The sequence below is a fragment of the Herpailurus yagouaroundi genome, unplaced genomic scaffold (genome assembly GCF_014898765.1).
Source record: "Herpailurus yagouaroundi ecotype Mexico unplaced genomic scaffold, PumYag 28, whole genome shotgun sequence".
NCBI classification, from domain to species: Eukaryota; Metazoa; Chordata; class Mammalia; order Carnivora; family Felidae; genus Herpailurus; species Herpailurus yagouaroundi.
Genome location: NW_024412376.1, coordinates 129,189,905 through 129,212,021, shown reverse-complemented (window position 1 = coordinate 129,212,021; position 22,117 = coordinate 129,189,905). Strand labels below are relative to the sequence as shown.

Here is a 22,117-nt window from a genome sequence, read left to right as displayed (position 1 = left end):
ACCTGATTTTTTCCAAAACCTCTTAGTAAGAGTGGAGTTCCATGTGAACTTCAGTCCATTTCATGAGGGTACTTCATTTTAGCCTTAGTGAGTTAATGCCTGTAGCCCAATACTATGTACTCATTAACTGCCCAAGTTTTGAGTAGAAATAGTTACAGAAAATATTTATGACATTTTAATTCTAATCCTAACAAAATAATATTATTTTGCACAAAGAAGATCTGTACACGAATCTTGACTGGCCTTCAGGTTTCCATTTGTCCTTTTTTGCTTCATATTGTATAAAACTGTCTAGCGAATAATCTCAACAGCTTTCTCCAGGCTGATTTGCAGTTAGTTAGCTAGAACCAAGTGCTCTCTTTCTTCCAAACTAAACTCCCAAAGGCCCCCAAGATCTCAAAGTGTTGGGCAGCTAGTTTTCTAAAACTCAAACTAAATGGCTGGCGCCTAAACCCAAACTGCGCATTTCTTTCCATGCAAGGGTGTTCTCACATTTGACCTATTTAAAGAAAACAATGGTGTTGGGAGTCTCTGCTGGAATCCAAACCCTTGAAGCATAGAGTTGCAGTCTCATCCAAGCATTCCTTTCGACAGGATGCTGAAAGAACAAGGGATCCTCCTAACTGTGAGTTCCAGCTTGTCCAGTGATGCTTACTGGTATCTACCCAGTTCTTTACTATACACTACAAGAAAATATGGTACTAAAATTCACAGCTGTTTTCAATTTTGCCTTTAGCGTATACCAGTGAAATGCGGTAACATAATTCATATGGGTACAGAGCCAAAGAGCATCTTAAGTCCCCCAAATATTTCAGTTATTACAAAGATCCTAAGATCTTATTCACAAAGATACCTAATTAACTTCCAAAAGTAGGTTTCAACCTGTGTAGTAAGAATCTCTATTGTGTCCTTGACAGATCAGGGATCTTTTAGGATGGAAACGACTTTGTTTAGAATATTCCAGTTCCTCAATTAGATTGCCTAAGACTTTCACCCTCATGTTTAAACAAGAATCAAATGGTCTAAACTGACCCAGAGAAGATGTCCTTGAAATAACTTCTATATTATTTGAACCAAATATTTTTATAAGATACCCTGAAAATAAATTACTCCCATTCCAGATTCAAGGAAACCACGGAGAATATGATTCATTAGGTATTGACAATCTCCAACAGTATCACATAACCTTAATGAAGTATTTCGCACCAAAGGCACCCAAATTAGATCTTAAATGCTCTAAGAGTCATTGTTCTCCCACATATCATGTTAGATTCTCCTTGCAAGTCTAGTTTGGTGATTTTTCTAATCTTCATCACCCCACTGACACCGTAAGTTAAGAATGAGGAAATGTAAAAAAGTTGAAGAACAATCCAGGTTCCAAATTAAGTACCTACTACTCTTGGTGCCTCTGAGTTCCCCACTTGTTTCCTTAACATAAAAGTACAGGGATTTTTTGCCAGGAAGCTCGAGGGACTTACACAAAATTTCCTTCAAGCTCTGAATGTATCCCTTGTAAGCACAGGGCTTTACAGCCTGGAGTAGGTATACTTCCTCTCTGAAAGTAAGCTCCAGACACAATGTTAATATGAGAAGAAACAGCCCTTTCCTAAAGACAGTTCTTTCCTACTTTAAGAGTACCTCCTGATAGCAACAACCAGCATAGAAGGTACCTCTATAATGAGAATTCAGTTTGCAGTGGTTTCTATTTGTGTGATTATAAAAAAAACCAGGAAGGTGTGTCAGTCTAAAGGGCCAGTGTTTAGGTGAGGAGCAGAATCCCAGGAGCCCAAATAATTGCTTGGGTTTCGGTTACTTGTTACATGGGCAGGTCCACTAGTTTAAAGAAGACTAGACAAGAAAATTAGGTTGTATGTAATGAAATGTCTTGGAAGGTGTCCTTCAATATGAAAACAACTTGTTTATTTAACTAGTGTCTACAGTTTCTTTCAAGGAATGTCAAATAAACATTGGTTTTATAGAAGTGCTAATTTTCAGAAAATCATGAATAAGGAATTTTGCAGGTTTTAAAAAATGCCCTTTTGGGGACACACAACTCTAATTATAGGCCATGGAATCACCCCCTAGTAACATTAATGCTATTTCATATAAATTATTCAAGCAATAAAGAATGAACTACAGTACTGAAATCTATTTGAGAGATGCCTACTTTGAGTTAGTTCTCCAAAGGTTAGCCACAAGAGTTTCTAAATACAGAAAAGGCTGAAAACTAGGCTGTCACATTTGCAAAGTGTCTCATGCTTGGGTTATCTTGTAGAAAAGTTGTGGAAAAGGAAATTGGAGGGATATAGGACTTGCTTAAATTATCCCCACAACTATCTGCAGGGAAGTTACTAGAACTTCAGGAATTGATGAGCTGAAAAACTTAGTCCTATAAAACTGTGAAGGGATTTTACCTGAGGGGAATTCTGGTAAGGCTTAAAAATAGGCTTCCAGAGCTAAATGGTGCCTGGAGAAGTCTACCTTCCACTCCCACATAGATAGGAAGGATTACCTTTAGATGGCTTTCAATCACCTATCATAAAAGAGATGCCATAAACTTGCTTAGCAACTAGTAACTATGGCAAATAATTCTGTGCCATACTTTGTCTTAGAAAAGCCAGACTGTTCACTTTGCTCTTAAAATTAAGGGATTTACCAGATGTCACACAGGGTTTCCTTTCAATTTTGTTAAGTCTATGGATTCTAGCATTTAATAATCTTATTAGCAAAGCCCCTGAAGTCAGGTTTCTGAGCAGTTTTGGGCTGTGGTGGTAATTTTTTCATTGCCTATTCCTTATATTCCCAGAAAAAGCAAAAACCAAATAAGAGATTCACTGGAAAAAAGTGTCATGTTGCCAGATAAAATATTTGGAATATATTTATACTAAAAATTTACTCATTGTTTATCTAAAATTCAAATTTAACTGGATGTGCTGTATTTTTACTTGTCAAATTTGGCAACTCTATAATAAGCTGACCCTAGTCTCAATTTCAACTGCAGAATCTTAGCATTGGTAGGGAATTTAGAATTAATCTAACTCAAGCTTCTATTTTATTATTAAAGTTACAGTATTAATAATGAGACTAAAATACAACCTTTACTTAAGTACTTGTAGAGATGGAAGTTTTATTACCTTCTGAGCTACACTGTAACATTTTCAGTTATTTCAGCATGTCCCATCTTTCATTGTGCCTATATCTGCTTATTTGCTTTGGGGTAATTTTTCCTACTGGTTTTAAATGTCCTATATGGATTTAAAGAGATTCTATGTTTCAACTACTTTCTACTTCTTAGAGAAGATGGAATTTATTTTTTTAAGGTTTCATTTAAATAAGACCACAGTGTGCCTGACTTCTTGCTTTTAAATATTAACATCATGAAAGCTGTACCTTGGTAGGATCCTGTCCAACCTTTTTTATTATAGATAAAATTCCCTCCTTCTTATATTTAGCACTTTTATTAAATTATAGCTCATTCTGGGCTCTGTTGGTTATTCCTTCAAGATGCTCTGTGGTTAACTGATCTTCCCTTCAGCTTTTTTTCTGGATCTTTTACTAAAAATCTGAGTTCAATAGTGATTGCTGTCCAGTTACCATGATCCAGTTATCACGCTACTGACTTCTCTGTCAAATATTTTATTTCATTAGAGTCAATATTTTTAAGATTCCCATATGTCTTGAGATGATGTTCCTTTAAGAGTATCAGACTATACAATCATAACTTCACAATTTCTCCCACTGACCCACTCAAATATGTTTAGTACTTACAAACACAGTACATGTCTATTCTCCTAACTCGGGACACATGTTTGTAGTGCTTCTACAGCACAACTGTTCTCGCTCAGTGGAAAAAATTCAGCCTGATTTTTACATCATTGCATTTTCTACTTTCCAAGAAATACAGCTGTCCACAAAGAAAGTGAAGTATTTATTACAGCTTACACCATCCCCTCATTTAAGAAAATATCAGAATGAGACTTTCTAAAGCTATCTTCCCTACTTAATCTTACCTTTGTGGCACTTCTGAGGTCTCTGTTAGGAAAATATCAATACAGTCCTTACAAAAAGACTCAAAACACTATATTGAAGAATATTCTATAGAAAAACTATGTGTATGGGACTATGTTATACATTGCAAAGTTCTTTCACATCTATTATCTTAGTTTATCCATATTATAATCCTGCAAGGTAAATTCATAAAGAATTCTTATTCCTTTTTCACAGATGAGAATTAAGACTGGCAAAATACAGAGGCGCTTGAGTGGCTCAGTCAGTTAAGCATCTGACTTTGGCTCAGGTCATGATTTCATGGTTTGTGGGTTTGAGCCCTGCATCTGGCTCTGTGCTCACAGCTCAGAGCCTGAAGCCTGCTTTGGATTCTGTGTCTCCTGCTCATTCTGCCCCTCCCCTGCGCGTACTATGTCTGTCTGTCTGTCTTTCTCTCAAAAATAAACAAACATTAAAAAAATTAAAAATACTTGTAAAATACAAAGTTAAGTGGCTAACAAATGACAGATCTAGAAGTTGAATACAGATTTTAAAAATTTTCAAATCTAATATTTTTATAACATTTCTGTATCCCTCTTCTTTTGTCCTACTTGGTTCTGCTTACAACGTCCTCCTTTCCTCCCCACTTTGTGGATTTTCAGGATCAGTATGATCTTTTATATACTCTTACTCCTTTCTGCTTCTATTAGATGTTGCTTTTAAAACAAGGAAAAACAATACCTTTCCATGTCTCCAGGTAACCTCTAATATTTGAAGGGATGGTGATATACAAGCCCTTTACTGAAATATCTTGAATATCCTTGTAATTTCATCACCTTGGGTCCAGGTCTTTTTCTTTTTCCTCATCTTCCTAATTCTTGGCAGACCACATATGCTTAATCAATATGGACAGGTGTGAGTGCATGCACGCACATACGCACACATCTATCTCAGAGGCATTGTCTGTGCCTGTTTAATTTGCATCATAAGAAATACTTGTTTGATTCAAATTTATCTTCTTGTCACTGTGTATTCATCTTATCTTTATGCTGCTACTGTATGTTACATGGATTCATCTTGGCTTTTAATGTACTGGCCCTAAATATACCCTTTAAATCTTTCTCCTTTTATTCATGCTTATAGTAACAGGTATCTATACCTTAACACCCCCATTCTAATATTTAATGTTCATATAACCAACCAAGTCAAGTAACAATAAACATGACTTATGAAAGGTAAAATCACAATGCTAATGATTGACTTTCCATATGATGCAAAATAAAAAAAAGGAATTCTCTTCCATCTCTTTGTATAATTATTATAAGTAAGTTTTGATTTTTGTTCTTTTTAATAAATGGGGACACATACTGTGTGGCCTCCCTATTTTCAATATCAGGATAGCATTTTGCCCAATTATAATAATAATTTATGAAAAATTTATACACATTTATAAGTTAGAATAACCTAATGGTTGTAACAAATATACTCCAAAATATCATGAGTTAAATGCATTAGAAATTTACTTCTGTTCACTTAAAAGCAGGTGAATGGTGAGACTAATTTCCTCAAGCAAAATAAAGTCTGAATTCCAGGTCACCGAAAGGGTCAACGGGCACGGAGGCACTTACATGGAAGTTTTATTTCATTTTCACGTCTGTAACTGGCATGTATCACTTGTGCTCTCATTCCACTTGCTGGAATTCAGATATATCCAATTCCTATTTGCAAGAAAGGTTGGCAAATGCCTACCACTACAACCAGAAAAAGTAGAACACAGATTTTGGTCAGCAGTCAGCAATCACTATAAAAACATAATTAGCTGAACCTGAATTTTGAGGTCAATTTGATTATACCTCTTCAGTCATGTAACAAACTTTTAAAAAATGCTTCTTATTTGTCTAATTCTTGATCTATGACTGGATATCAAACTTGTAGCGCTGCAATTTCAGAACCAGACTTCCATTTTGTTTTTCCCAATTCACTGGAGAAGCTGTCTTGTGCAAGCTAATACATGAATCTGCTTTCCTTTAGGTGGATCAACCTGGAAAAAGTAGTCTGTAATGTCTCTTTAAGTGTAGACATTCCTAGATGTAATCATCTTCTTACAAAAATTACTATATGCACAGTTGACCTGAGTGCAAACTGCAGAACATTTGTAAAACAACACAATTCCTTTAAGAAATGAATTAAGCCTATAAGCTCTTTTTTAATAAAAGCATCATAGAAAATCTTACTTTTTTAAAGATATGTGTGTATATAAAGTAAAAGTTGTAATTCATACTAATGAATGATGATATGTTATGATAAGGCTCTTGGCAATGAATGGTTTCATAGATTATATTGCCAGATTCATCACTTTTTATGTCTGTATAATTCTAATGAGTTGACTGTCACTGGATACTTTTGTTGAATAAACATTAGCATTAGTTTTGGTTGCTTAGAGTGCTCATAATATTTTATATGTTAGTGAATTTGTATGTGTTGGTAAAATAAATTCCAACAATCCTATTATTCTTTCATTTTGTTGGTATGTTCCAAGAAATTAGATTTGGTTTGAGAAAATGTCATTCAGAAGCATACACATTATTCAGACAGTAAATAAAAATTATCTCCAGTTGGGGTTGAAGCTAAACTCTTCTTCTACATGACAGAGTTATTATCAATTAATGTTATAAAGTAAGTATGAACAAAATCTGTAAGTCTATTAAGTTCATGTTGTGTTGGCTCTACTTAGGTTGAACTCATGATAGCCATATTCATCATTATGGCCTGCAATGTGATAAACAACCCTTCTCATTAATAATTCTAATATACACTTTCCCTTTTTATATTGTACATTTTGTGCACCTTAGATCTGTCTTCCTCATGCCTCTCTTCAGTGCTAACCAAAAAAATTCCAGAACTTAGCCATGGAAATAAAAGGCTGCCCCAACTGCTAGTAAAAGAAACCTCAGCATATTAAGAAGAAGAATGCCTGCCTTTCCCTGCAACCAGAGAAATGTAGACTCAGTTCGGCTCAACTGATGAATTAAGAAGTTTACAGATCTTACTTTCTTATTCAGGTTGGAGGTAACATATAATCCTTTTATTTTCTATTATTAAAACTGTCCTTGGAAGTATTATTTCAATGAAGCATTATTATTTATTTATTTTTTTGTGCTTGCTGAATTTATTTTTTATTTTATTTTTTTTTAATCTTTCTTTGAAAAAAATTTTTTTTTCTACTTTATTTTATTTTTTTTTTATTTATATATGAAATTTATTGTCAAATTGGTTTCCATACAACACCCAGTGCTCATCCCAAAAGGTGCCCTCCTCAATACCCATCACCCACCCTCTCCTCCCTCCCACCCCCCATCAACCCTCAGTTTGCTCTCAGTTCTCAACAGTCTCTTATGCTTTGGCTCTCTCCCACTCTAACCTCTTTTTTTTTTTTTTCTTCCCCTCCCCCATGGGTTCCCGTTAAGTTTCTCAGGATCCACATAAGAGTGAAACCATATGGTATCTGTCTTTCTCTGTATGGCTTATTTCACTTAGCATCACACTCTCCAGTTCCATCCACGTTGCTACAAAAGGCCATATTTCATTTTTTCTCATTGCCACGTAGCATTCCATTGTGTATATAAACCACAATTTCTTTATCCATTCATCAGTTGATGGACATTTAGGCTCTTTCCATAATTTGGCTATTGTTGAGAGTGCTGCTATGAACATTGGGGTACAAGTGCCCCTATGCATCAGTACTCCTGTATCCCTTGGGTAAATTCCTAGCAGTGCTACTGCTGGGTCATAGGGTAGGTCTATTTTTAATTTTCTGAGGAACCTCCACACTGTTTTCCAGAGTGGCTGCACCAATTTGCATTCCCACCAACAGTGCAAGAGGGTTCCCGTTTCTCCACATCCTCTCCAGCATCTATAGTCTCCTGATTTGTTCATTTTGGCCAGAGGATTAGCAGAACAGAGTCGCCGGAGCCAAGTGCAGACGAGAGGCCCACGGAAGAGGGTAGGAAGGGCGGTGAGGCGGTGCGCGCTCCACGGACTGGCGGGAGGGAGCCGGGGCAGAGGGGCGGCTCGCCGGCCAAGCAGAGCCCCCGAGTCTGGCTGGTAATGAAGCATTATTATTATTATATCAGGGCTTCTCAGAATGCTGCAATGCCCTGTGAAAGTAAGTTTAACCTCTATAATGTTTGTAATATAGATTAGTTGCCGTTAAGTAGGTAACACTTTATTTCATAGTGATAGTGAAACTGACATTTCTGTTTTAGAAAGGTTCCAACTAATACTTCTCTAAGATTTATCAAACCACAAGATCTTAACACTTTCCTCTTCTCTCATGTGTGGGAATAAAGTGAGACTCGTGACTGTTAGATTTTGATATAAATTAAAAATATGAGAGTCTATTTCACTGAAAAGAAAAACGTGATGATATCCAGAGAAATAGACATGTAGATTCTCCTTATATCTTCCACAAATGTCACCTATCTTCAGCCCATCTGACAATAAAAAATATATATAAAATATATACTGAATACAAGATTTGGATTATATCCTACACTTACAACAGCATGTAAAATTGTTGTATTCATGAATACATCTGAAAGAAACAAATTATAGTTTGGTCTTCAATGCCCTTAATGATACAGTCAAAACTTAACCCATATTCTATCTTTAAGTCTCATGCATACTGGATTTATTTGGCATTATTAATACATGCAACCTCTTCTCTGGCCTCCAGTTCTTGGCTTAGGCAGTTTCTTTGCCTAAATGTCCTTTCTTTATTCTATTTACTCTTCTGTCTTCTATACTTTTTTTTTTTTTAATTTTTTTTTCAACGTTTATTTATTTTTTGGGGGACAGAGAGAGACAGAGCATGAACGGGGGAGGGGCAGAGAGAGAGGGAGACACAGAATCGGAAACAGGCTCCAGGCTCCGAGCCATCAGCCCAGAGCCTGACGCGGGGCTCGAACTCACGGACCGCGAGATCGTGACCTGGCTGAAGTCGGACGCTTAACCGACTGCGCCACCCAGGCACCCCTGTCTTCTACAGTTTAATGTGCATCTAAAATGCTACCATTTTTCAAACCTTCTACCCTTCCTTAAATCCAAGCTGAAGTGATCATGTTCTTCTCTGAATTCTCACAGCACATTATGGGAAACATTTAAAATTACTTACTCTGCACTATAATTAATAGTTATCATACCTGTTACTATGTTGTAATCACCTTATAACCATGATTGGTATCTGAATCTTTTTAAAATCTTCTGCAATTTCTAGCAAATGTCTTGTACATAGTAGGAACTCAAATGAATGTTGATAATATGATTTAATTTCAAAAATATTTAATTCAAAAATAATATCCTATTTGTATTAGAATATTTTATCCACTAGCAGAAAGTAATCTACTGCATAATAGAAAAGAATTCACAAATCTCATAGTATTCACTTGAGCACAATACTACAGATCTCATGGATTTGTTTACACTGTAACCCTGGCTGTGGACTAGAAGCAGACCTCTCTGTCAGAGGCATCTAGTTAGTAAGCAGTTGCTGCACTGTCACAACTTATTGACTGAGATCCTACTTTGAATGCTCTGTAGCTTGTTTGTGAACCTCAGAAATTTTTTTTAAATGGGAGTTAGATTAGGGATTTTGCCTCATTTTGCCTTTTAGATTTAGAGTATGGAGAGAAAGAGTAATTCAATCTTAGCTCAGTATTTTCAAGCAGCAGTTAGTGTATGAGAGGGAAGTCAAAAGAAGAGACAGACAAGAAAGGGAAGGGAGGGCAAGCAAGTGAATTTTAAACTTCTTTTATACAGACCAGGTGGTTAACTGACAACATGTTACTCTTCTTTGCTGTTCTAAAAAGGCTTATCTTTTGTCCTAAAAAGTTCGTTCGTTCGTTCTTTCTTTCTTTCTTTCTTTCTTTCTTTCTTTCTTTCTTTCTTCTTCCTTTCTTTTTCTTTCTTTCTTTATTATTTTAGTATAGCTGAAAAACAATGTTACATTAGTTTCAGGTGTACAATATAGTGATTCAACAATTCTCTATCTTATGCTATGCTCATAAGTGTAGTTACCATCTGTTACCATACAACACTATTACAATAGCACGACTGTATCCCTATTTTTTCTGTTGTCTGATGGACGATAGAAAGAATTAGAAAAGAACTAACAAGTGAAATGTTTATCAATCTGCTAAATGATTTGTATGGATTACTTTATTCCATTCTAACAACAATTTGTGATAGAGGCAGAATCATCATCCTTCTTTCTATTGATGACAAAGTTAAAGATCTGGGGATTTAAGTACAGCTATAGGGTCAACAGCCAAGCCAGGTGCACATTTTAGCCCATCGGTCCCCCCAGACCTCTCCATTATAACATGCTGAATAAACTCTAGTATGATCTGAATTTTGACATTTTCACTATACCTTTTTTCTTACTTTCTCAGACATTCTTTAATTGGACAACTTTAATTTGCTATCTAACTACTGGCTCTAAACATTCTGAATAATTACATAATGAAAGCATAATCCTAGGTCACAGAGTAAATAGCACTTTCTGAAATACTTTTCCCTCTTGAGGAAACACGATGAAGTTAAAGCAAAAATAGCACGAACAGACTTAAGAGTCTGGTTGCAAAGTCAGGCTCAATGAAATTTAAAGAAATCAGGAGATGGGGAAAAGCCTCAAACTGGGGCAGCTGAAAGAAGAACAGATTCTCTAATCATCTTAGTAGATCAGAGTGTTGCTATTGAGAAGAGTTGGAGGGTCGCCCTATTGAGACCCTCTTCAAACACATTTTCTCCCTCAGCTTCAGAACTTGCTTTGTATATGAGACGTCTGAATAACTCTTTGAACCTACGCATTTCTCAGCAGAACTTAGAAAATGAACTGATTAGAAATTTAAATTTCAGAAACATTCAAAATTGCAAAAGAGAGATTTCTTACCAAAATATCGTGCAGTGGCTTCTAGTGAGTCTTATTATACCCTGGTTACAAAGAGAAACACACTGGCATCCATGCCAGTGGATGGACTGTTAAAAATATCCAGGATGGTTGGACAAGAAAGGACGAGTAAAGAAAAAAAGTACATGTCAATTCTCAATTATTCAATGCTCCTGTATATACTCAGCAACCATTATTGAATTAACTAGCTTATTAATCTTTTGCACATCCAGCAGGAGGTTGGAAAGGTCAGTCTGTCAATTTTTTTTTTATTAGAGGTTCACTTGTTCAGAATATTGCAATGAACTCTGTAAAGAATACATGAACATAGAAGACAGACTCCTAGACTTCAAGCATCTTTCAATGTAATAAAGAAATAAATACACAGAATGTGCTCATGACTATGATCAGTGGCCTTTGACATGGCATACATATGTGTTGTCACATGTATGAAATGTACCCTAGATGGTGTATCTGTCTTATCTGCCATAAATGCAGAGCCTCTGTTCCTGTGCTACTTCAGACATGCCAAAGTTTCAGAAAGTACCCACTTTAAGTACTCCTTTGACTGTCTTTCTTCCCAAATATGATAAATTTCAAGAATGAAGTATCACTATTTCTACTTATTAATGTAACATGTGGTGCTTTATATATTATAGGTGCTCAAGATATTTTTTAATGAGTGACTGAATAAATACAATATTTCCAGTCATGCTGACATGTTCACAGTCACCTTAAATTTTGTCCTTGTTAAAACAAGGCCTTTAAAAAAAACATGGTAGCATTTCTTGACTAACAAGAGATAGAGTTTCTTATATAGCAGGGATTATTAAGTGGCCAACTTCCACAGGAAAAAAAATTGTGAAATGAAGGTAAATTTGATTTGGAGAACTTTCCAATCCACCTTTATTCACCAAAATCCTTTTTATGTTATCACTTTAAGGTCACAACTACATTCTTTCTACATAGATGTATTAAGCACCTATGCTAAAGGCTGGAAGTAAAATAGCACACGAACACCTCACTCTCAGGAAGCTTACAGTCCAGAAGCAGATAAATCAATAAAAGCGATGAATGAAAATTACAAACCATGGTTAAATATTAAAGCAAAGCAGAGTGGTGACAGTCCCCCCACTCCCAAATAGGGATTAGGATGATCAAGGCCAAATTTCAGACTTTTCAATTAACTGTCTTCATTTCCACAGGCAGCTGCACCATTTCTGCAAGGTATTACTACTACTAAGTATTCAGACTGGAATAACTCTAATCTCATGACTTGCTATTGCTAACACGTAACAGCAGTTGGGCAGTATATCTCAGAAAGTAATCCAATCTAAAGTAGAGGTTAAAAATTTGAAAATTTGGAATTATTACAGTTGAAGCCTAGGCATTTGAGTTTTAACTGATTCTTCAGTTGGGCTTTATGCATACTAAAATTAGTCCTACCGCCTTATGCTGACTTTGCTTAGTTAAAACACACCCCTGAGTTTCACACTTGGTTGTTCTAGTTGAAGCTTTTCTACTCTGAATTCAACTCAAATATAGATTTTCAATTAATTATTTTTAAACAAGGTGCCATATAAATTCAGTAGGAAGTCATGAAGTAAAAGCCATAAGCGGCATTTTGAAAAATGCACCAGAAATAATTCAGTCACTCTCATCAAAGAAAAGAATATTAGATAGCAGAGATAATTGCTTCTGACAGAAAATTACTTTTCCAGAAAAAAAAAAAAACATAAACTCTATTTGGCAGTAATATTCTTTGAAGTTTTCACTGAATCCCAAATTAACTTTAAATATTTGACTCTATGTGGTACAGCCTAGCTGTGAACTAGGACACAAGACAATAGAACAGGCAAGTAAGAGTGATCATGTGCGGCAGTGTTTTCAGTGATACAAGATCTGGATTTGGAATACACGGACATAGTGGTAGTTCTACCACTTACTTTTTTGTATTAAGCACATCCTTTAATTCCTCTAACCATCAAGTTCCCTACTCTTGGATATGTGGACCACAATTCTTATATCACACTTTTAAGGAGACTTAAATTGAATAATGAATATAAGCTGTATAAACTCTGAAGTGTTATTCAAGTATATAAGTTAAATAATAATCATTGTCACAAATATTTATTATCACTGTCAAATACTTCGGATTATAATGAAATATTAGAGGATTCTCTATTGATTAACTATACTATAAAATAAGCCTAGGAAACAGAAACCATGCTGTAATGTCTCTCTTACATTGCCAAAATAGCTTCGAAGTGTTGAATACACTTTAAGAATTCAATTTATTCAACTGCTTTTAATAGAAAATACTGGGAATTCCTGTTCTGAAAGCGATGCACTAACATGAATTGGATCCCTTCCACAAAACCAACATATGGGTATGTTTCAAAAGTGAGATGGTATGACTAAAAGAGCCCAGAATACAATATAAAAACTGTGAGATACCCATAGGGAGACAAAAAATAACAGAAAGTAGGTAGAGGTCAGTGGAAGACTATGGTACATAAAGTAAGGAGAAGTATGTTTGTGTATTTTTTTTCTCTCTCACATGAGCTAGATGAATTTTTGCTCACCCATTGTCACAGACATAAAAATAATAGCACCATGCCAATTTGGCTCAGAAAGAGTAAAATTAACTAAATAAAAGAAATAAACAAAATTTTATTAAAAGAACTGTCTTCCTTTACCAAAACATAAAAAGTCCTAGATGTTTCATAATTGTATCAAGTTTTTTAAAACACAAATAATACCTACAATTAATTCCTACAGAGAAAGAAATGATGCTACCAACTTATTTCATAGGCCTGGCAAAACCCAGACTCTAAAACTAGGTAAGAAGAGTGTTCATGAATGTAGACATAAATAATAAGATAACTGAATACACTAATATATTAAAAAAATAGCTTAGAGATCAATAGAGACTCACTCTTACATAACAAAAACAAAATAAAAATTAGACAAACAGCAAATTAACAATTTTCTTTAACCTATAAGAGAAATGAGGTTTCAAACAAACAACTAATTCAAAATCTGGAAGGGAACAGATGGCCTACAAGGAGAAACAAGACCAACACTTGCTTACCTGGTACAGATATTACTATATGCCATAAGTGCTAGTAAGATTTTCAGCTAGAAAAATTTAAATAATTTCTAAAGGCTAAATATGGGCCAGTTTTAATACTGTGAAGCCCCTGAGGGTCTGCAGACACAGGGATGTTCCATGATTTTACAGGCTTTTGCTTCAGGAAATCTACTGGATGTAAACTGGGGAAAATCAAGGAAATTCCTGAAAGAGCTTCCTCCATGGTGCTAGCTTGGGGAAAACAGAAGCCAGTTACTAAATTCTATCCAGACATATCAAGAGCCTTTATCTGCAGGGGGAAGATTAAAACAACAACAAAAACTGTAGCCTGAGTAAACCATTGGAAACCCACTACAAGCTAAAGGAGAGAACTGTAGCCAACACCCAAACTCCATCACCTGTGTTATGTCTCCTCAGGAAAACAAAGCCTTAACACACAGGGGGAAAGACAATAAAATTAAACCATTAGGCCCTGGTAGAAAGACAGTGAAGCTGAGGAAGGGCAACAAGATTTAAAAGAAAAAATTTAGGGGCACCTGGGTGGCTCAGTCTGTTAAGCGTCCAACTCTTGATTTCAGCTCAGGTCATGATCTCACAGTCGAGAGACTGAGCCCCATGTTGGGCTCCATGCTGGGTGTGGAGACTGCCTAGGATTCTCTGTCTCCCTCTCCCCCTTCCTGCTCACACTTCCCCCCTCCTCTCCCTCCCTCAAAAAAAAAAAAAAAAAAAAAAGAAGAAGAAAAAAAAATCTCTGAGACCTAGAGTGAGATGACAATATGTGCTATCTCTAGGATTACATCATAAGAAGGGGTAGGAAAAATTGTGGAGGCCACACACCAGAGAATTAGGTTCACAGTGCCAGTCTAAAACAGGCATAATGAAAACATGACAGTTTTTCTAATCCTCACTATCCTGCTATTAAATATAGAGTTAAATAACACTGGAATACAGTATCACTCCTGACTAAATTAAAACAAACTACAGGTTTAGCAGATATAGATCTATATAGATAGATAGATAGATAGATAGATAGATAGATATAGATAGATCTAGATAGATATAGATATACATAGGTATATATAGATATGTATAGATACATCTATATATATAGATAGAGATATATAACGTATATACAGATAAAGATATATAATCTATATATATCTAGATCTATATATATAGATCTACATAGATCTATATCTACATAGATATATCTATATCAATCTATATATAGAATTGTAATCTCTGAAGAAAAAAGTGAGAATGAGATACAAAGTATATTTACATTTGAAGAAATAATGGCTGAGAAATTTCCAAAATTAGTGAGACACCAAATTACTCATCCAAAAATCTTGAAGGAAACCATCTTAAAAAAAAAAAAAAAAAAAAAGCACTTTTTCAAACTGCTGAAACCAAAAGATAAACAGAAAACCTTAAATACAGGGAAATACAATACATTACAGAAAAACAAGGATAAAAACTGTAACAGACTTCTTACCAGAAACCAAACAAGAAAACCGAGCAGTATCTTCAAAATATTAAAAGAAAACAAAACCAACAAAAACTTGTCAACCAAGAATTCTATCCCAAACAAAAATAAATTTCAAAAATGAAAATGGGGAGGAAGGGAAGCATTTCTGAAACTAACAAAAGTTGACACTGATTGCCAGCAGATTACTACAGGAATAAGAGAAGTTCTTAAATTAGAAGAAATATGATATAGGTCAGAAACTTGGATCTACACAACGACATGAAGAGCACTGTAAATGGAATAAATAATGGCAAATTTATCATGTTTTTATTTGCTTTAAAAGATAACTGGCTGTTTAAATCAATGATAATAACAATATAGTTATGTGTTTAATATATATGTACAAGTAAAATGCATGATAAAAATGGCACAAGGGACAGAAGGGAGGAACTGAGAATATACTGTTATCAGGTGCTCATTCTACATGTCTACTTGAAGGTAGACATAAATTATTTTTAAATGTATACTGTGAAAGAAAGAAAGAAAGACAGAAAGAAAGAAAAAGAAAGATGGATAGAGGGAAGGAAAGAAACAAGAGAAAGGAGAGAGGGAGCAAGAGAAAGAAAGAGAAACGGAGGGAGGGAGAGAAAGAGCAATGGGGGATACTGGAAAGGAGAGAGAGGAGAGGAAAGAAAAATAAGAGGCAAAATGAAAAAAGAATAAAATTAAAAAAGAAGACAACTAGCATGATGTTAGATTTTAATTTAATCACTTGAAATATGAATGGTCCAAACAACCATTCAAATGACCAAAAATCTCCGATTGGATAAAAAAGCAATACCCAAGTACATGTTGTCTATAACAAATTCACTTTTTAAAACATAAACTATTAAATACGCTAAAACTAAAAGGATAGAGAAATGCATACCATGAAAATAAAAAAAAATTAAAAACCACAAAAGAAAGCTGTTGCAGCCTTATTAATTTCAGGCAAAGTAGTTTTAAGAACAAGGGAGATTATGTGATATAAAGAGGGGCATTTTATGATTATAAAGTGGTCAATTCACTGAGAAGGTAATTATAAATGTGCATGAACCTAACAAAAGAACTTTAAAATATATGAGGCAAAGACTGATGATCTGACAGGAGAAAATGAGAAATCCACAATTATAGGTGGAGACTTCAACATTCATCTCACAGTAACTGACAGAAAAATTAAGCAAAGAAGCTTTAAGTATATAAATAACTTAAACAGCACTCTGAACTATTTGTCTTAACTGACATTCATAAAATAATCCACCTAACAGGAGCAGAATATACATTTTTCTCAAGTGAACATGAAATACTTTAAAATTATAACACAACCTGGGACATACGTTAAACTTTAATGAATTTAAAAAGAATATAAATAAAGTACATTTCAGACCATAAAGGAATTAATAACAGAAAGATATATGGAAAATCCTCAAATATTTAGAAATTAAACACATTCTAAACTCATAAACCAAAAAGGAATTCACAAGAGAAATTTCTAAAATGATGAACCAAAACATAATAAAAATATAATATGAAAATAGGTGGGATGCAGTTAAAAGAAATGATTAGAGGGAAATTTTAGCTTAAATGCTTATATTTAAAAAGATGTAAAATTAGATCTAAGCTTCACCCTAAGAACTAAAGAGGAGCAAATGAAATATAAAACCAGCAGAAGAAAGGAAAGTACGAAGATGTGAGCAGAAATCAATAAAATGAGAACAGGAAAAATAAAAATTAACCAAACACAGGTTCTTTGGAAAATCAGTAAAACTAACAAACGTATAGCAAGACTCACAAAGAAAAACAGAAGGCACAAATTACCAGTATCAGGAATGAAAAGAGGGGCATCGTTACTGATACCACAGACACACACAAGACAATAAGGAAATACTAAAAAACAGATAACCTGAATAATCCTATACCTACTAAAAGAATTAAATTTATAAGAAAAAAGTCTTCCAAAAAGAAAACTCAGACCCAGAAATTTCCACTGGCAAATTCTACCACACATTTAAGGAAGAACTAATAATTACATGCAATCTCTTCCAGAAAATAAGATGGAACACTTTCCAATTCAATCTATGAGACCAGAATTATTCTACCAACCAAAACAAGACAAAGGTATTTCAAGAAAATAAAATCATAGACCAATATTCCTCATAAACAGATGCAAAAATGATCAACAAATTTCCATTCCAGCAATACATACAATAGTTAATATATTACAACTAAATGAAGTTCATTGTACGAATTCAAGGCTGATTTAACATTAAATATCCATCACTATAGTTCATCATGTTACTAAATTAAGTAAGGGAAAACATATGATCATCTCAATAGATACCAAAAAACACTCAACCAAATTCGATATTCATTCTTGATAAAATCAAACAAATGAGACTCACCAAACTAGGAATAGAAGGGAGTTTCTTTAATTCAATAAAAGAAATATACAAAAAACTTGCAGTTAACATCATAGAAAATGATGAGGCTGAATTTTTTCCCCTTAAAATCAGGAAAAAGACAAAAACATACCTTCTCTCACCACTCCTTTTCCATGTTTTACTGGAAGCTCTAGCCAATGCAAAATGCCAAAAATAATAAAAGGCAGACAGATTAGAAAGGAGGAAATGAAATTACCTCAATTCATAAATAACATGGGTATCTATGGAGAAAGCCCCAGAGAATCTAAAAAGAAAGGTCCTATTCAGTGATTTCAAGATTGCAGGGTAAAGGTCAACATACAAAAGTGAACTGAGTACCTGTATAGCATTAACGAGCAACTGAAAGTTTAAAAGAAAATCCCAATTCCAATAGCACCAAAAATATTTACATATAAATTAACCAAATATATGTAAGATCTGTGTATTAGCCATGTTTTCCAGAGAAACGTAACTAACAGAATGTGTGTGTGTGTGTGTGTGTGTGTGTGTGTGTGTGTGTAAAGTGGAGCCTTGAACAACACATGGGTTAAGGTCACTGGCCCCCCACACAGTTGAAACTCTATGTATAACTTTTGACTCCCTCAAAATTTAACTAGTAATAGCCTACTATTAACCAGAAGCTTTACCAATAGTCAATTACCACGTATTTCGTTTTATGTGTATTATACACTATATTCTTATAATAAAGTAAGCAAGAGTAAGTATAATGCTATTAACAAAATCATAAGGAAGAGAAAATATATTTGCAGTGCTGTTCTGCATTTACTGGAAAATATCCATGTACAAAATGGACCCACACAGTTCAAACCCATGTTGCTCAAGGGTTGTTCTTTATATACAAACACAGAGAGAGAGAGAGAGAGAGGGAGAGGGAGAGGGAGAGAAAGAGAGACAGAACATTGACTGATTGATTTTAAGTAACCAGCTCACTTGTTTTTAGAGGCTGGCAAGTCCAAAATGTGAAGAGTAAGCTGGCAGTCTGCAGATCCAGACAAGATCTGATGTTGCAGCTCAACTCTGAAGGCAGTCTAAAGACATATTTTCCTCTTCCTTGGGAACCTCAGTCCTTTTTCTCTTAAGGACTTAAATTGGTTAAATGAAGCCCACACACACCATGGAGAACAGTCTGCTTTCATCAAAGTCTAATGATTTAAATATTAATATTATCTATAAAATATCTTCCACGGTGACATTCAGACTGGTGTTTGATCAAGTATTTTGAATCCCATGGCCTAGTCAAGTTAACAAATTAACCATCACAATCTGTAACTGAAAACTCCAAAATACTAATGAAAACTATCAAAGAAGATCTAAAAAATGGAGAAGTATACTATGTACATGGATTGAAAGACTCAATATATAAAACTTAATATGTATAAGTTCTACCAAAATTGATCTACAAAGTCAATGCAATCACAACCAAAATCACAACAAGTATTTTTATGGATTTTGCCAAGTTAATACTAATTTACATGTAAAGACAAAAAAATAGGCTAACCAAACATTCTTGAAGAAGAACAAGGTTAGAAGACTCACACTCCCCATTTCAAAACTTACTATAAAACTAAAGAAATTATGACAGGGTGGTACTGGAAGAAAGACAGATACAGCCTAGAAGTAAACCCAGATGAATAGAGTCAATGGATTTTTGATAAAGGTACAAAAGCAAATGAATAAAACCAGCATAGTCTTTTCAACAATTATTGCTGCAACAGCTGAACATTTTCTAAAAATGAACCTCAACATACAGCTCATACTTTATTCAAAAATTAATTCATAATAGATCCTATAAGTGCAAAGTGTAAAAATAAAATTTCTAGAAAAAAACATGTAAAAGAAAAGAAAATCTTTTAAGACTTCAGGTTTGGTAATAAGTGTTTTTATATGACACTAAAAGCAAGATACAAAACAAGAAGAAAAAACTTGGTAATTAGGACTTAATTAAAGTCTTAAACTTGTTTTTACAAAGGACGTTGTTAATAAGATGAAAAAACCAGTTACAGACTAGAAGACGGTATTTGTGAATCAGGTAGCTAATTAACACTTGTAGGCAGAATATACTAAAACCTCTTAAAACTCAATAAAAATAAGGAAAAAAAACTCAATACCAAAAATCTACAAAAAAAAAAAAAAAGTAGAAGAAGAAGAAGAAGCAACAGCAGCAACAGATCTGAACAGATATTTCACCAACCTCAATATACAGGTAGTGTATCAGCACAGAAAAAAGTCTCAACATCCGTAGGCATTAGAAAAATATAAATTTAGAACACAGTAAGGTATTGCTATGTAACTGTTAGAATGGCTAAAATTAAATGAACAAATCTTGATAATAAGAATCTGGTGAAGATATAAAACAATAGTAACTCTTACTCATTGAGGGTAAGAATTCAAAATGATGTAGCCAGAATACAGTTTGGCATATTCTTAGAAAGTTAAACATATAGTTATCATTGACCCAGCAAGTGTCAGACTAAATAAACAAAATATCATTAAGGATATAAAATACTATATTAGTCAACCTTACTTAATTGACATTTATGGAACATTCCACCCATCATTCAATGAGACAAATCATACATTGAACCATGTGAACTAGTCATAGTAAATTTAAAGGGCTCACATCACAAACATTATATTCTATGACTAAAACTAAACAATTTACTTAAAAATTACAGCAAAAATATATTTGAAAATCAGTGATACACTACTGGGTTAAACCAAAATCACAAGTTAAAAAAATGACATGCCAAAATTTTTCAGATATACCTAAAGCAGATTAGAGAAAAATTATAACTCATAAGGTATAACATCAATAACCTAAGGTTGTATTTTAAGAAGTCAGAAATAATTGCTAATTAAGCCCAAAGTAACTGGATGCATAGAAATAAAAAAAAAAAAAATCAGGGTAGGAATAAATAAAATAAGAAAATAAAAGACAAAATTAATGAAACCAAAGCTGATTAACTGAAAAAATCAGTAACATTACATTGTAAAACTTCCAGCTAGACTGGCTAATGAAATAGAAGACGCAAACTATTAATAACAGTAACATAAGTGAGGCAACACTATAAAAGCGTACAGGTATTAAAAGAATAAGGAATATTAATAAATTTATACTAATAAATTCAACAATTTAGGTAAAATGGAAATATTTCCTAAGAAACACATATTACCAAAACTGATTCAAGAAGAGACAGTAAAACTAAGTAGCCACAGCTACATATACTAGAGAACTTGCATTTCTAACTTAAAACCTTTCCACAAAGACTGCTCTAAGCCAAACTGCTTTACTGATAATTTTACCAAACACATATGAAAGAAATAATACCAATTATGATTTTATTTTTTACACAGAGGATAGAATTAATCACAACTCACTCTTTGAGCCCCACATTACCTTGAAACCAAAACCAGAGTAAGACCTTATTAGGGAAAAAAAATATATAAAAATCAACATTAAAATGCTAATAATATATTAGTCAATTGAATCCAAAAATGTAGAGAAAGGAAAATAAATCATATGTAAATAGATTACCTCAGAATGATGAATTGGTTTTACATTTGGAAACTAACTAATGTAATGCACAGTAATAAGAACATAAAAAAGAAAAATAAAATTCATGTCAATAAATGAATAAACTAACAGCCTGCATGAGCCTCAGAATCTGAGTATAAACTCTTCACATAAAATACCTGATTAACTGCTAAACTGCAGGATATAAGATGTCTGAGAGGCTACACAAAAGAGGAAGAAGGAAGAGGAGAGAAGAGGAGGAAGAGACGGTAACAGCAGCTGGGAGCTGAAAAAAAATCTTACTGAAGTATCAGCTGTTGAATAGTGCAGGAGAAACAGATTTCACAGTTTGAGTCCATACAAGTTAATTTATAAGGAGAAGAACAAAATCATCATTATCATCATCATCATCAATCGTCATCATCATCAAAAGCAAACACGAGTTTCTAAGCTGTTAAAGCGTATTACTTATGATGTCCACTTTTCCACTGAAAATTACTAAGCAAGCACAAAATAAAAGTGAAAGCAGAAAACTGTGATGCCTATTCATGAAATAATAAAATATGACTCTGATTAGGTACCAATTCTGGATATACCAGGCAAAGAATTTAAAGAAGCTAGAAGTATG

General features: G+C 34.0%; 1 protein-coding gene across 2 annotated transcripts in view; it reads right to left on the bottom strand.

Moving 5' to 3' along the window:
- The window catches only part of COX7B2 (cytochrome c oxidase subunit 7B2), a 101,191-nt gene that overhangs the window by 58,957 nt on the left and 20,117 nt on the right, over positions 1-22,117 (bottom strand). The window lies entirely within an intron of this gene.